The 16,399-nt window shown below is 46.1% G+C and overlaps 1 protein-coding gene across 2 annotated transcripts in view; it reads right to left on the bottom strand.

Moving 5' to 3' along the window:
- L3MBTL2 (L3MBTL histone methyl-lysine binding protein 2) overlaps positions 1-16,399 on the bottom strand; it is a 1,258,415-nt gene that overhangs the window by 1,104,756 nt on the left and 137,260 nt on the right. The window lies entirely within an intron of this gene.

Raw genomic sequence — 16,399 nt, 5'->3', positions numbered from 1 at the left:
ACCAACTAATCCTGAAGTTGGAGGGCCTGAAGGATCAGAGAAAGAGTGACCATCTTGAATTTGTCCTTCCTGAGGAACTTGTTCAAGTATCTCAATTCCAAGATGGGTCTCAGTCCTCCGTCCTTTTTGGGAATCAAAAAATAAGGGGAATACCAACCCTTGTTCCTCTCCGCTACAAGCACTGGCTCTATAGCGCCTTTCTCCAGCAGGGTTAAAATCTCCTGCACAAGGAGCGGATCTGGAATCTTCAAAGAGTTCTTCCCCAGTGGATTGTTGTGAGGCCGTCGTAGAAGAGCTAGGCCGTAGCCGTGGGCTATTGTTTCCATAGCCCATGCATCTGAAGCAATGGCTTGGCACTCTTCTAGATGCTGAGACAGCCTGCCTCCTACCGGTGAATAGTGACTCAAGGCCTCACAGCAGTTTTGAAGCGGCTGCTGCAGTGCCTGATGGCAAAGAGGCTGCTGCTGCTTGAGCGGCTTTGGCACCTCTACCTCGTCCACCACAAGGAAACTTACGTCGCACCTTTGACTGGCCATTCCACTCGCCCTTCCAAATGAGCAGTAGAAGCGAAAAGATTCACCCTCCATTTTTTTTCCCTAAACGAAAAGGCTGAGTTTGTCGAACACCTGCTTTGGAGATCTGCAACTTCTCAAGGCTCAGGTCAGCCTTGCTGCCAAACAGATAAGACGCGTCAAAGGGCATGTTGAGAAGACGAGCCTGCACATATGGTGCAAAGCCCAACTTCCGCAACCACACAAACCTGCGCATCACGCATCACGGTGTACGTAGCCATAGACCTGCTGACACTATACGTAGTATCCAACCCAGGTTGAAGGGATTAACGCATGGCGTCCTTACCATCCTTCACAATAGCCAGAAAGCCATCCCTTTCTTCCCCTACGGGAATATGCTCAGCGGCTAAAGAGATGCAATTCCACAGAGTGTGCAAAAACTTTGCTAAGGCACAGGTGGAATTGGCTGCCTGGACCACCAAACTCTACAGAGTGGGGTGAGTGGACAGGTAGCTGGGGTCGCTACTGGATGGGTGGTATTTCTTTGTCAAAGACTTGTTCACCGCTGGAATAGACTCCGGGGTGTTTCCAAGTTGCAGCCACCCTCTTTTGCAACGCCACATGAAATGGCAACACCGGGTCAGTGGACGGACCCTGATCTAGAATATCCGTAAGATCATCTTGAACCAAATGCACTGGAGGCCTGGACCAGCCCAAAAACTCCACCACTTTCAACATGAGGCCCTGATATGAGGAGTCAGCATGCTTCCCTGGGTCCGGCTTGCTGAACTCAAGCTCAGGCGAAGTGTCAAGGCCACTGGCATCTTGCAAAGATTGACACAGTTCCTCCATCTGACTCTCCTCTGAAATGAGGCAGTCAGGAACATTAGGGGTCCCAAACTGGAGCACAAAAGGGGCATCATCCTCCTCTGACCTTTCATCCTCCTCATAAATGTCCTTGAAGGACTTTAAAAAGTTCTTCCTTGGGAGTGGGGTAAACTGGTTTCCCCTTTTGTTCCCGCAATGCCTTAGCAGTCAACGACTGGCACTTCGAGCAGCCACAGACAAAAATATGATGCAGATCCGTGATGGACATCTTGGAGCTGGAGTCCTGACACTTCTTGAAGCCAGACCGCGAGGTCATTGGGGTAGAAGACTAAGACATAATTCAGAAACTTCACAGTAACCATGAGGTATGCTGAATTTTACTAAGCAAACACATTTGCAGAGAAAAAGGAACAGAGGCTACGGGCGCCGTGCATGCAACTTATAACATCCGATGATGTCACCCTTGACAGAGGCCTTTGAGGGATATCGACCCAATGCCATTGACGCAGGGCGCCCTCTGGCGAAAACATTTTCCAAAGCAGCACAGCTGTGGACATTACATGTCAAAGATGAGGAATACGTTGGAGGACCCAATCCATTCGAATAGGAGCCTTTATGACCGGGACAGTGCCATTTTCTTTTGACTCACACGGATGAGCACCCAAGTTTCTTTAGAGAAATCCCCTTAGAGTTACGTATAAATGGGTTTGGTTTTTTATTTAATACATGTCTATAGCAACCACTATGGCACCACTTGGTCAGCCTCTTCATTCCTTGTCACCACAACACTGACAGGCATCCTGATCACTCCTCCACTGACAGACATAACTGGGAAGTTGAGAGAGAGGCCATCAGCCAACTTAGTGAGCATCAGAGGAGCTCTGGCCAGAGCTTCTGAGTTTACCAATGTGGAATCCAATACAGTTTGAATGGTCACAGTGTAACTAATATCTGAGGTACTTACACCAGCTACCACTACACTATCCTTAGAGTAACATTTGATATTAATCAGGGATGGAAGTACAAGCTTTGGCAATTCTAGGTTGCCAGGATCCAGGGAAATTAAAACTACTTCAGATCCAATGTCACTGCGCAAGGAGTCTGAAAAGAACACTGTTCCTGTGGGCATCTCTTCCTCTTCATAAGGAAGTGCCAGATTCACAGCATGGACCCCAAGGTCTTACCATTATATCTGGGGTCTCCCTTCACATGGGTACTTGCTCCACAGATTGCACAAGATCCATCAGACCTTTGAATGAAAGCAAACTTATAGTATAGTAATATTCCTTTTCATGCTGATATGATTTACTCATCCTTACTAAACTATTTGTGGGCCTTATGAGAAAAAGATTTTCCACCATCTTTCTCTTTTTTGCTTTTTCACATCCTCATGCTTATCAGAACCATGCTTGTCCTTATGGGACACTCTGTGGGATACCCACGGATCTGCAGAAATGACCAGCTTCTAAGGATCTAACTCCCTTGAATCTGCCAAGTGTTGTTTCTCCTCAGAGGATCAAGAGACACAAATATGTTCAAGCATGACAAGATTAATCATGCCTTCAAATGTGGTTACTATATGGCCTTCAACACAACCACACACGTTTTTTCAAAGAGTCATTCTCAAATGTAATCCAGGTTTTACCTGCTTTCTTTTTCTGGTCTCTGAATTTCTTGAGGTTTTGGACAGGATTGTTCCCAACTTCAAGAGCAGAGGCTGTTTCAGTTTCTAAAAGTCTTTTTTGTCAGCCTTAGAACACTCCATTAATGTCACTGCAGACCGTATGAGGAAGTCTGCTGAGAAACCATGCAATTTTATGAAGCTCTCTTACTTCTTGCACTTCACAGGTATCTTCAAAAGCTATCAACCAACCTACGTTAACATTTTTCTCATCATACTTTTTCAACAGATCCTTTGGAACTCTTGGATGAGAGGTGGACTCAGAGTAACTTCCAGACGTTCCGGCAGAGCATTGAGACCCTTTTAGAATGGTCAACTCACTGAAATAATCTGTTCTTCTGCTTTTTGATCCTATCAAACTCCAACTTAACCTTGTTAAACTCAAATTCTTGCTCTCTGAGCCATCTTTTTCTTTTTTCAATCTAAACAAAGCTTCGTCTTCGTCTTCTGAAGTAGTGACAGGAGTATCAGAAGCACTCTCTTATTTCTCGGCTGCGTTTTCAAGACCAGCATCAAATGCATCAGTAACCACAGGCAAAGGAATAATTCTGGATTCCTACTGATTCGTTAATCTCTGTATCAGAACGGCATTCATGCCAGAGCAAGGTAATCCTCTCTCTGAACACAACTTTATGAAGGTTTTTTACCTTAAGAGCAGCAAGAGCAGTCATGGTGAAAGTGTCCATTCTAAACTAAGACTAGGTAACTGTTATACAGCCTATTACTTTTAAATCCCATTGTTATATGTAAATATAATTGCATCACTACACCAGTGAACTACACTGGGTAACCAAGACCTTTCCTGACGGCTGAGCACCAACTTGCTAAGATGGATTTCTAGAATCTGGCCTGGTGGACAGATTTTAGGAGGCCACTCTAGTCATGGTGAACAGGGAGCTCTAAGAGTTTAGCCAAACACCAATCAAGATAGCAATGGGGAGCAGTCAAGAGAGTGAGATCGGCATCAGGAGCCCTCAATGAGAGTCCACACAGAATAGCACACAATATTCAATTTAGACAGTCTGTTATACAAATACAGTTATTTATTTAGGCCTTTGGAACGCACTGAAAAATGAAATTAGCAGGTTGAACTATCAAACAACGCTCTATTTTACCAATATATACAATCACCATTAGGTTTGCTTAACAGAGAATCCAATAATCAAATAACCATCAAGCAATGCAAGTAAGTAATGCAGATGAACTGAAATGATGGAAACTAGTAACAAATACAATAACCTTTTCTTTAGAAGTCCAAACCACCGGGGGGTACTGGTGAGATGCAGCAAGTATGGCTGCCTGAGCTCTACGTCTAATACAATCCCTTTAGCACAAATCTTACGCTACTGGCACAGTGGAGGGCTGAGGCATACCCGTCTGGATTGCTGTGTTTCGCTCACTCAATACAACCTTAATTCTGCGTGTGCAGGAACCGTAACCCAGTGGAGGAGCTCTGCATTAGCAGCCTCCCACGGGAGGTGAAGGCGGCTGCCATATTGTATTCGGAGTGGAGAGGCGGACTGGGGAGCAGCTGCGGCTCACATTACAGATAGACTGCAGCGACACTACTGGCAATACGCGTGAGGCTTCGGGCTACGATCCAGACCAGTGCTCTTTGGTGAAGGGAAGCTCTGGATGATCTGCAAGTGTTTGAAGCAGGATTGGATATAGACCACAGCGAGCAGTGGAGAGCGCTGCCCTCGTGGTTTGCTTGTGTTCGCTGTTGGTCCTGGTTGTTGGAAGGAGGAACCAGACTGGTCTCTCACTTATTCTGGTCACATATTATTAATGGACTTTGTTTTTTGGTCTGAGAGAGTCACTATTGGACTGAAGTCTGAGCCCTTTTATTTGTGAAGGTGCTACACGCTTAGGATTATTGCTGCACAGGTAATTACTTGCTTTTACTACTCCATAGTTCAGGCTGCAGGGTTCGAAATTAAGATTAGATGCGCAGGCGCTAAAACCAGCTCCTGGGTGTCGGGCATCACTCAGCAGGCAGGAGCAACCGCTGCTTAACCAGGAGCGAGTACCCAGCGCACCGTAAATCTAACTTACTTTTTATCCATTATGTATGATTATGTTTAAATGTCTACTAGATGTGTCCTAATTCTTCTTTATTTTAATTCTCAAATACTCAAAGTTAATTTCACATGTCCAAAAGTAGCTCCTGGTAACTGTTGGTTTCAATCTAACCAGGCTCTCTTAGGCCAGTAGCAGGTGCTACATAGCTCCCAGCACCCCTCAATTTTGAACCCTGGCCTGATGACGTACGGTAGTGGGAAAGGGAAAAAGGGCCCTATGGACTCTTGCACAAGTACTCCCTATAAACAGAGGCTGCGCCTGGCGACGATCCAAAGGAGGACATCAGTGAGGGCCCCCCGAAAACTCTCAATATGGATCCCTACATGGTGGAAATGCAAGCGGGCTTTGAGTCTGTTAGCACTAAGTTGGATGACATAGTGTCCACTATTCATTCTTTTAGAACAAAGCTCGATAAGGAAAGTGGGCGCATCACCGCTGCTGAATTGCATGTGGGGAATTTGGAAGACACGTGGGGAAGCATGACGAGGATCTACAAGCATTCAGGAAGGAGCTTGAGGCGGTGCGCTGAAAGTGCGAGGGTCTGGAGTCGCGCTTCCATCGAAACAACATCAGAATAGTTGGGGCAGCCGAGGTCCAATAGAGCCGTTTGTGGAAAATATCCTTCAGTCAATTTTTGGGGAGGCACAGTTTTCGGCACAGTTCCTGGTCGAGGGGGCGCACCGCTCGCTGGCCCGGCCACAAAGCCAGGGACCTCCCCACGCCCAATTATCGCCAGACTGCTCAACTATCACGATTGTGGCAAAGACCTTAAGCTGGCAAGGGAAAAGGGAACCCTTCAATACGATTCAGCGAGGATTCACATCTAGTTCAGTTAGCAAGGTCCTTCGACCAGGTGAAGCACCTGTTGCGCGACAGACAAGTCCAATACGCCATGAAGTATCCGGCCAAGCTGAGAATCCAGCATGGGGGCAGAGTGCACTTTTTTTAATCCCCTGAGAAGGAGACGGTGGCATACATTGAGAGGTCCATACCAGTACCGGTGGATCGGGGTCCCGATTCGGGCTGGAAGGATCGGGCCTCAACCACAGAGCAAGCTGCGACAGCTGTGCCTGATATGGTAATATTCGATGCCTAGTTTTGTCCTACTGTTTTGCCGCACTGGACGCTTTGTTGAACACTTCAGCAAATACAGTTCTGGCTGGTGTTCGCAGTATGCTCTCTGGGAGAACACAAGCAGGGTTATTGGGGGTACACTATCATGCCGGGGTGAATGGTGCAGGTAGGGATGGTTCGGTTGGGGGAAGTAGTTTAAAGTTTAAACGTTTGACAGTCATGTAAAGGGGAGTAGGGTGCGAGCGCTGTTATTAATCCGGAGGGCTTTTGACCTGATCCAAGGGGATGTCACAGAGTGGAGCGGGCGGGCGGGCAAGGGCTCCCACTGTCACTTTTCACATGGAACATGCAGGGTTTTAACAATCCGGTTAAGGCCTGTAGAGAGCTCTCGTCTATTGAGCGGCATGGCCCTAAAATAATTATGTTGCAAAAAACACATGCGATAGGGAGACTTCATGACGCATTTGCACGCAGGTGGGGCCCTTTGCGGTACTACACAGATTATTCTTCACAATCAAAGGGGGCACTAATGCTTATTCACCACTCTTTGGGCATTAGGGTAGCCAGGAGTGTGGAAGACCCTCTGGGTCGCTATGTCATAGTCTGGGAATCACTGCCGGAGCACATGCTTAGGCTTGTTAAGACTTATGGCCCAAACCTGGATGAGCCTGAATTTTTCCAACAGGTTTCCCAGAAGCTAATTGACACGGAAGGGGCCATGATAATATGGAGAGGGGACTTTAACACAATTTTAGACGCCCACCTGGATAGGACAACAGACTTTCCCAGGCCTCTGACTAGGCTGCACAGACTCTGCATCAGTTAATCCTGTATTTGCCATCCGGTAGATGCCTGGCGTCACATACACCCTCAAGCCAGGGAATACACAAATTATTCCGCAGTAGATGATTCTGGGTCACGTATAGATTATTGGTTGCTCTCCACGGGCTTGATGTCGATGGTTAAGGGCTGCACCATACACCCCTGAACTTTGCCATGCGTGAAAAGGATGGCATGTTTATTTTTCATCAGTCTAAATTTAGGAAAATGAATTCTTTGAAAAACTGTAATGGGTGGTTTCTCATGCATTGGCGAGGGGTAAATTGAAAGCTCTGACTAAATGGCCAACTAGTGTATTGGTATAATATATTGCAAACATTACAAGTTGATGCCATGCATCCAGTGTTTACATGATATGGTAAATCAGAAAATTAATGCCATATGTTGAAATTGTTTAGTGTAAGCGTGCTAGTGTGGTACATATTGTCTTTCCACTCACTGACATCTCTGATGTGTGAGGTATAATCAAAGACCCCCAAACCAGTGTAACTGAAGGGCCCACTGGGGAAATGGCCTGCCAGCATTCAGAAACCTGATTTCATGTACGTTTCATTGTTTAGATAATGTCCAGGCGATTTTGTTGACAAAACATTCATCCAGCTGCGACTTAGGGAATTGTAATGACCAGCTAAAAGGTGTTCCTGGCTGCTCTGAACACGTTCTGAATTTGAGAGTTGGCGAACTGGTGGAGGGTAAAATTAGGAATGTTGGGAGTAAGTTGCATATGCATAACTTTTATGCTTTTTGTAAAAACAGCAGACAATTGCCAAATGGCCGTGCCACATGGTGTAGACCCGGCTGTTTTATTAAATTCCTCCTGATTAGCTGAAGCAGAAATATATTATATATATATATATATAATGGCAGTTACTAGTAAATCACAAAATGGGAATTGCCATATGTATACTCCAGACTCCTACACCAATCCTTAGAGGGAGGCTGGACTTGGGAGTAGAGAGAAAGGTAACTGTCCAATCCCGGTTGCAAGAATGCTTGCAGGGAATCACCCAGTATTGATATCTTAATGGTGTCATCATTGGTTTATAAAGTGGATTCACTATGAGGAAACGGAAGAGCTGTTGAAAATTACCATCTGACAGTCCCAAGGAAACGCCAGAAGAGATTTCAGAGATTGTATCTGGCTGGAGCTGTCAATTGCTGTGAGGCCTAAAAGGGATAAGAATTGCGGGACCACCCCAGATCATTTCTCTATATGCAGGGGATGGCATACTGCAAACGTTTGAGGAATGGAGACAAATGTACCAAATACTGAAAGGTCACTTTCTCACATACGCCAAGGTGGTCAAACGAATGGCAGCATTATGGGTCAGCATCCCGAAGGAACAGGAGGAACATCCAGTGATGCAGACGCTACTGGTACTAGGTGAAGGCAGGCGTAGAGTATCAAGGATATATAGAGCACTACAGACAGCCAGGGCAGATGGGGAACTATCAATCAAGGAGAAATGGGAAATGGGAAAGGGACACAGGAGCATCTATTCCGGAAGAGCACTGGGCTCGGATGTGGGAACAGGTTAAAAAATATCCAGGAACGCGAGGTTCCAGCACACACAGTTCTACTAGTTAGACAGAGTATATTTAACACTGGGAAAGGATACACGCAATCAACCACACAGCACTACATGCTTGCACGCAATGCAAAGGGGACCATGTCGGTTTCTGGCACATGGTCTGGAGTTGCCCAGTGGTGGCGAAATACTGGGAGGAGGTGGTACACATAGTGAATGCCCTGTTGGGGGGAAGTGACAAATGCTCTCATGAGGTGTGCTGGTGGGGACTCTTATCAGGGGGCAAAGAGGTATAAAAGCCGAAAAAAAATTGCTAGATTCCTCTTCATACTAGCCAAGAGAAGGATAGCGATGGAGTGGAAGAAGGAGACTGGCCCGTCAATACAAATGTGATTGCGTGAGGTACGCCGATGGGGGCTGGCGGAAGTAGAATATCTAAACCAATACAGAGACCGGGAAGAGGAAAATGCACTAGTGATGAACTGGGGTCAGTTGCTGAATGAGTTAGCATCCACGCAGGATCTGAGTCCACCCTAGTACATGTAGGGCGGTAAGCGCAGGAAGCGTGAGAAGGAAATGCTGGAAGAACTGACAAAGGCGCTACCTCACCTATACTGGTACAGGGCGGTATGCGCGAGTCACAGGGAGTAACAGGGAGGAGCCACACTTCGGTCTGGGGTGAGGGAGTTGTGGGTAGCGGGGGACAGGGATGTTAGCAATGGGGGAGGGGAGGGAGGGACAATGGGGTTTGGGGTTCTAGTCTTGTTGAGGGACAATGAGTCATGGTAGCATGCATAATGGTCATGGTCAATATAACTACTGGGAGGAGCCATAGTGGGATAATTGAGAGGCCAAAGACCCTTCCTGAGAGTGGAGAAACTCTAATATGCCTCAAAAATTACACTGAAGCACAATAGACTGCATCCCAGCTGAATGTTGTCTGACAACAGCCCGATAGAGACATACACAGAGAAGACCATGACAATCTATGTACCGGGTCTGAGGGAAACATTTTCATTGCAAAGCTCACTGTCTTTTATTATTTAATTTCTTGTCGCTTATGTATGATGCTTACTGTCCTAAAAAATAATAAAAACATTAAATAAAAAAAAGAATTCCTGGGGCAGAGGAGTCCGCTGCTAATTCCACTAAGTACGGGCGAGACACATGCCACGGGCAGAATGTGTGACGACGATTCCACCTGAAGTTAATCACCCTGTGGGGAAAATGGTCTATAAGTATGAATTGAATTCTGAGACCAATTCCTCCAATTTACAGATGAGCCCTGTGTGGACGAATACAGCAGTAACGAAAAAGAGGGAGCCTAGTTCCATACAGCTATTTGCTTTTGAGAGGGAATGGTGACAATATAGATATAGCCCAATAGTGAACGAAGACCGCCCACTGTAAACAAAAACACATATAATTAGACCTGTGGAGAAGCCTAATGACTTGAGCAATAGATGCCAGGAAAGAAAAAGTAATACATAAGCTGGCAACCTCTGCAAAAAAGTTATGCATATAAACAACATCCTGGTTGCTCTAGGAATACCAGTCTTTCGAAAGCAACCAGACAGAAAAGGAAAGAAAACTGTACTTCTTACTACAGGTGAGCCTAATCAATGCAGAAAACAGCCAAGGCATCATACAATATGCAATAAATGCACCATCAATGCATTTGTACACCCGTCGACCACCCCAGACATCTTCTGAATCGCCACGCTAGAGACTGTCCAATGACCCCCATCCATCACCTTCACAAAAGAGAACCTCATGAGTGGTCTGGAAACCTTACCAGATAACCTGTCTTGTAAAATGGTGGCTTTGCAGTAAGCAATGTCTATAAATGTGGCCGACCGGTGGGCAGAGATGTCAACTCAAGGCGACAGATTGACTCAAGTGGAACAAACGGTTAATGGCATAGCAACCCATGCTACGAGGACTTCAAAAGATATGTATTATAAAAAGCCCTACCGGATCTAGGTTCCAGATGTGAAAACCTGGAGAACAGATAGAAAAAAAGACAAAGTACCCCTAGAATTCTTGAAGGAGGGCACTGAAGGAACTAACTTTGAAGCTCTGCTGAAAGAACGGTTCATCTAATTACTTCCTTAAGAGCCACCCTATTCAATGGAAAATCGTCCGAGCCCAAAGAGTGGGCCCACGCAAAGGTGAAAGGAAATAGGAAAAGAGATAGGGACTGATTTACAGAAGTGTTTTACAATGCTGCAATCCCATTGAAAAACACTTTGTAAATCAGGCCCATAGTGTTCAAGCCACACTATGTTTCCTTTAAAGAAAAATTACTATGTGCGGCAAGATACAAGTCTTTCAGCATATCGCTAACATAACCATGAAGAATGTTAGACCAGAAAAAACCCTATAGTATGTATAGTATGTTGGCCAGAAACCAATCGCATCATGTGAAACATTGCAATCCTAGAATTGTCATTGTAACCAGAGGGCGTCCATTTTGTGAAATGTCGGCCATTTGCTTTTTTCTTTTCTGTCAAAACGCTTGGCAAAATGTATTCTATGCTTTGAACTCACACACGGAGCGTGGCCACGGCCTGAATGCTGAAATACTAACACAGACAGAAATGTCAAACTATGCAGAAATATATTGTTTTTCTCTCTCACTTAGTCCTTGAGGCTGAGCAGAAGCCGCATCTAATCAGTAGTCCAGGTGACAGCCTGTCTTGGAGATGCTGTAGTAAAAGGCAGTTAAATCATGAATTATATTCTCCTAGCAGTGCTCCTTCGCAGAGTGGTATTTTCTGCTTCAGAACTGTCTGACCCTTAGCTCATGAACCAAGACACACAGATAACGTACTAAGGAATGTTTTTCAGCTACGAACATATCATCTTTGCCGAGCTAAGAGCTCTATGTTCCCCATAACAGAAAGCGGTCTCTACTGTCATTGCTAGAATAACTATGTTTAGACTGAATGAAGAGTTGTCATAATGTGTCATAATTGTCATGACTGTCAATCACCGAACCCTAGCCTGAACTACATATTTGTGGGCGGATCGAATTGCCTTTGTAAAGATTGTATGTAATGTATATATATTGCTGCTTGAGCATTGCTCGCTCTCTTGCTTCTCACATGGTCTGGGAACACACGGTGCGAGATGTTGAGACCCAGTCGGCCGACTGAGATATTTTGAAATAAACCAGACTTGTTTGGAAATCGAACCTCGTGTCTGTCGTGTCGCTGAAGTATATGGTTATTGTGCCTTAGTTTCCATATGCAGTCTTTATGGCCTAGCAAGAGAAGGTGGCAATTTCATCGAGTGACTGAGAAATGAGTTAAAGATGGCATCAGAATGAAATGGGTATTTCCCACTGGTCTAAAATTTGAATGGCAATGTGCAACACATATGATCAACTCACTGGAACAGGATTGCAAATTTCTAAAACTGCAAACAATTACACAGCAGGATGTTCCTACTATGAAGGATCCAGCAACATTAAAGAAGAATCCTTGGACATCGGTCAGCAGGAAGAAACCCTGCAGACCGGACCTATAGGGAACCTAATATCTTTCCAAAAGAACAGAAATAGGGCTCCTAGAATTTAATGTATGGAGAGGGGAAGCTCTACTAACAAGGGGGAGGGAGTGGGAATAGCGTTTTAACCTGAACTATGAGGAAGAACTGTTTAAAGAATAAATTTACCATCAGATTAATGTCTAAGTCTCCTTTGATGCCCAGCCACTCCCAACTTCTCCTCCTGAGAGACCTCAACATACACCTGGATGCTTCTAATCCCTCCTCTGGGTTCTTTCACAACCTCTGCAACACTCACTCTCTTTCTATTCTACCCTCTGGTCCGACACACTCGGCCGGGCATATCTTGGATGTTCTCATCTCGTCAGACATCCCCCTCTCGAACCCTCTCACCACTTCTCTCTCTTGGACTGACCATTTTCTGATCTCCTCTCACCCAACACTCTCTGTTCCCCAGGCTAAGCTCACCCCAGCACTGCCACCTACCTTCTCGGTCATTCGGCCCATGAAGCGTGTGTCAGTGTATGCCTTTGCCGCTACTTTCCTTGCTTCTCCTACGCCTGCAACTGACTCACACTCTGACAAAGCCCTTTCTAACCGGCATCTTTCTATCTCCAACACTCTTGACATCCTTGCCCCTTTCATGAGAATCCGTCTGAAGCTTGCCATCAAATGCAACTCTTGGCATGACTCCAACCTCGCCACCTTGAAACGTAAGTGCAGCGTGGCTGGGAGGAAGTGGAGGGCATCCGGTCCATCCTCTGACAAACTGGCCTGCCGCCTGCTCCAAAGGCAATACAGACTTTCTGTCCTGTCCAAGAAGAGAGCCCACATCCAAGCCTGGTCTCTGCGCCCTCCAACAAAATGGCCAAACTCTTTAAAATCTGCAAGGAGCTGGCCAATCCTTCTGCACTCTCCACATCTCCTTTTCCCTCCCAGGCCCTCTGTATGGCTCTGGCTTCTCACTTCACCACTGGCTACTCAAGACCTCTCCCTCTCCCTCTCCCTCACCCTCTCCCTCTCCCTCTCCATCTCCCTCTCCCTTTCCCTTTCCCTCTCTGCCCCCCCCTCTAGCTACCTTCTCCTGCTTCTCTCCGACTACACCAGATGGGGTTTCTAGATAGTTGCAATCTATTAAAGTATTGTCCAAACAGGTGCTCCACTGCTCCTCCAGAACAATGAAGGACCACATTGACACCCTCGCTCAAGCCTTGGCCGATTTCTGCAATCACTATTCTGCCACTGGAATGTTCCCCTCTCTCCTCAAGCTCTCCCTTGTGCACCTCCTACTTAAAAAGCCTTGTGCATATCCTACCTGTCCGGCAAACTATCGCCCGATCTCCATCACTCCTTTCCTGGGCAAACTCCTGGACAAGCTGGCCATCTCCCAGCTTACTCTACACACTGAATCTGTTGGTTGTCTCCATGACCATCAGTCTGGCTTTAGAGTGGCCAGAGGTACGGAAACTGCTCTCCTGTACATCCGTAAAGATCTGCTCTCTAATCTGGATTCCAGCCGTCCTTCTGTCCTCATCCTCCTGGACCTTTCCTCTGCTTTTGACATGGTCAACCACATCATCCTCATCAATAGACTGTGTGAGAACGTGGGCATCACAGATTAGGCCCTGGAGTGCTTGTACTCCTTCCCTCCTGGACTGACCCTCCCAGGTCCAACTTGGGTGCTTTCTCTAGACCACCTCTCTCTCTCCACATGTGGTGTTCCCCAGGGCTCTAACCTCTCAACCTGGCTCATCAATGTCTACTTGGCCCCCTTGGCCCACCTTATTTCTACCTTCGCCTCTAACTTTTAGTGTTATGCGGATGACACCTAGCTCTCTTTTAGACTCCCCTCAGCCTCCTCTCCTCTCTCGCTCATTCCTGACTGTCTATCAGCGATTCAGGATTGGTGTGCTTTGTGATCTACCTGAGCTGGCTGTAACCTGTATGTTTCTGAGCATGGAGTGTTGGGTCTTTGTAGAATGTTATGATGCAAGGCTCCTGGGGATTCCACCAGAGTCAGTTGGGATCTGGAGCTTGAGCACAGGGGGACCGGTGGATGCTTCTCTAGTTATGTACTATGCTTCTCCCTTAGCTTGAACTTTACCTATATGTATTGTACTCACCTTCTAATGTACTTACCTTCGTATGTGAACCTAAGTAAAGCTGTTCATGTCATTTGGGGCTCCTGAGTGATCTTTCCTACCTATACGGCCCATCCCAACACTGTGCCTCCAACAATCTCTGCCTTAATGCCAGTAAGACTGAGCTCCTTCTCATTGGGACCCCCCCACTCCCGCTTTCCCTATTTCACTCTCACCGGGTACCAGGCTCCTCCATGACCAGCACTGCCTCCCGGCCTTCCAGGCACTTAGGGGCTGTAACTCTAACCTTACAGTCCCCAGCCTCCTTTCACTTACCCACGCTGCCCTGTGCTGCGCTTACACACAGTATTCTGCCCCGATTGCACTTACCCTTTTCCCTCGCCCACTTTACTTCGCGTTATCGCACTTTCACGATCTGAATGACACAAGGCCTAGTAAGATTGTTGTTTTGTTCTCCCTCCGTCTCCCCTCCCTTGCCTTGTTGCACCTAAAAGAATAGGTTACTCACCCATGGTAACGTAGTTTCGACTGGATGTTCCTCCCACGTACTTCTCATCTTATATCTCCATATCCAGCTTTAGCCGCCTCCGAATTTTTTTTACAGCAGGGGGACTGCAACGTTGATGCCTGTCGACTTGATGTCCCTCGAAGGCCTGTGTCTCTATGTCAACACCATCAATGGTATATAGCGCAGCATGCGCAGCAACCTTTGGCTTCAGTTCTGTTTTTGACATGTATTGGATTAGCCTAGGCCCAACAGTTACTCACCCTGAAAGAGCGCAAACTGAAACTGCAATAACAAGGAAATTCTACTGCAAGGTAGGTAGGGAGGGGGCGATGAGGAATACGCGAGAGGAACATCCAGTCGAAAGAGCGTTACCATGTGTAAGTAACTTGTTCTTCTAATGAATTGTGTCCTCCCACGTATACCTCACCTTATGATAGACTCCCAAAGCAGTGTGTACTTTCCGAGGAGGGAGTCAGAATTTTCAATCTTTAATAATAATTTAGGAGTTCCTTATTTGTCTGTGTGTACAGAATGCAACACTGCCTTCCCAAAAACTATATTGCTTGGTGAATGTGTGGACGGAAGACCATGTGGCTGCTGGGCAAATATCCTGAAATGGGACTATCCTCTTTAAGGCATAGGAAGTAGCCATGTCCCTGGCTGAATATGCTTTGAGACCCTCAGGAGGATCTTTTCCAGCTAATCTGTAGCATTCAGAGATTCCTAAAATGATCCACCTAGATAAGGTTTGTTTTGAGACCACCATACCCAATTTATGGCCTGTGTAACCGACAAAAAGTTGATCATCTTGTCTTAATTTAGACATCCTGGAAATGTAGAAGCTAAGTGCTTGTCTCGGGTCAAGCCTGTGTAATCTCTTCTCTTCCCTTTCCAGGATGAGGTGGAGGATAAAAAGCAGGTAGTATGATTGTTTGAGTTAAATGAAACTCAGACTCAATTTCTGGTAAAAAGGTAGGTTTAACCTTAAGGACCACTCTATCCTTAAATAAGACTGTGCGAGGAGGTTTGCAGGACAAGGCTTGAAGTTCACTCACCCTACCAGCTTATATAAGAGCAACTAAAGGGATGGTCTTTAAAGTTAACAATCTTAAAGGACAGGAATGAATAGGCTTGAATCGAGCACACATTAGATATGTCAAAACTAGGTTTGAGATCCCAAACCGGGACTTGAAATGGGACCGGCAAAAATACATTTGTCAATCCGCTCAAAAACTGTAAAACCAGTGGAATCTTGAAGAAAGATACCTCTACAGAAAAGCGCTTAAAAATTGATAGTGCTGCCAGATACCCTTTAATTGTGCCAACCCGGAGACCCGGATTAGCCAGGTGCTACAAGAATAACAACACCATAGGTGCACTGCATGTAAAAGGGTACACATTCTTATCTCTCCACCAGCTGCAGAATTTGTTTCAACAGTAGCAGTATATGGATTTCGTTGCTGGCCTTCTGGCCGAATGCAAAATCTCCATTATGCCACCCCGCCCGGGAGGTCCCAATACTTATATCTCAACCTCTCAGAAACCATGCGTGAAGGTTGAGTGTCTTGACCTCTAGATGGAGAACCCAACCCTCCTCTCTTGAGAGAAGGTCCTCTCTTTGTGGCAGACGTATTGGAGGGCAGATTTACATATTCAGAAGGTCCGGGTACCACACCCTCCTGGCCCAATCCGGAGCAATTAGGATCATTGATTTCTCAAACTTTATGAACCTC

Source organism: Ambystoma mexicanum, chromosome 3q, assembly GCF_040938575.1.
Source record: "Ambystoma mexicanum isolate Mex_15411 chromosome 3q, UKY_AmexF1_1, whole genome shotgun sequence".
Classification (NCBI taxonomy): Eukaryota; Metazoa; Chordata; class Amphibia; order Caudata; family Ambystomatidae; genus Ambystoma; species Ambystoma mexicanum.
This window is presented reverse-complemented; position numbering and strand designations above follow the sequence as displayed.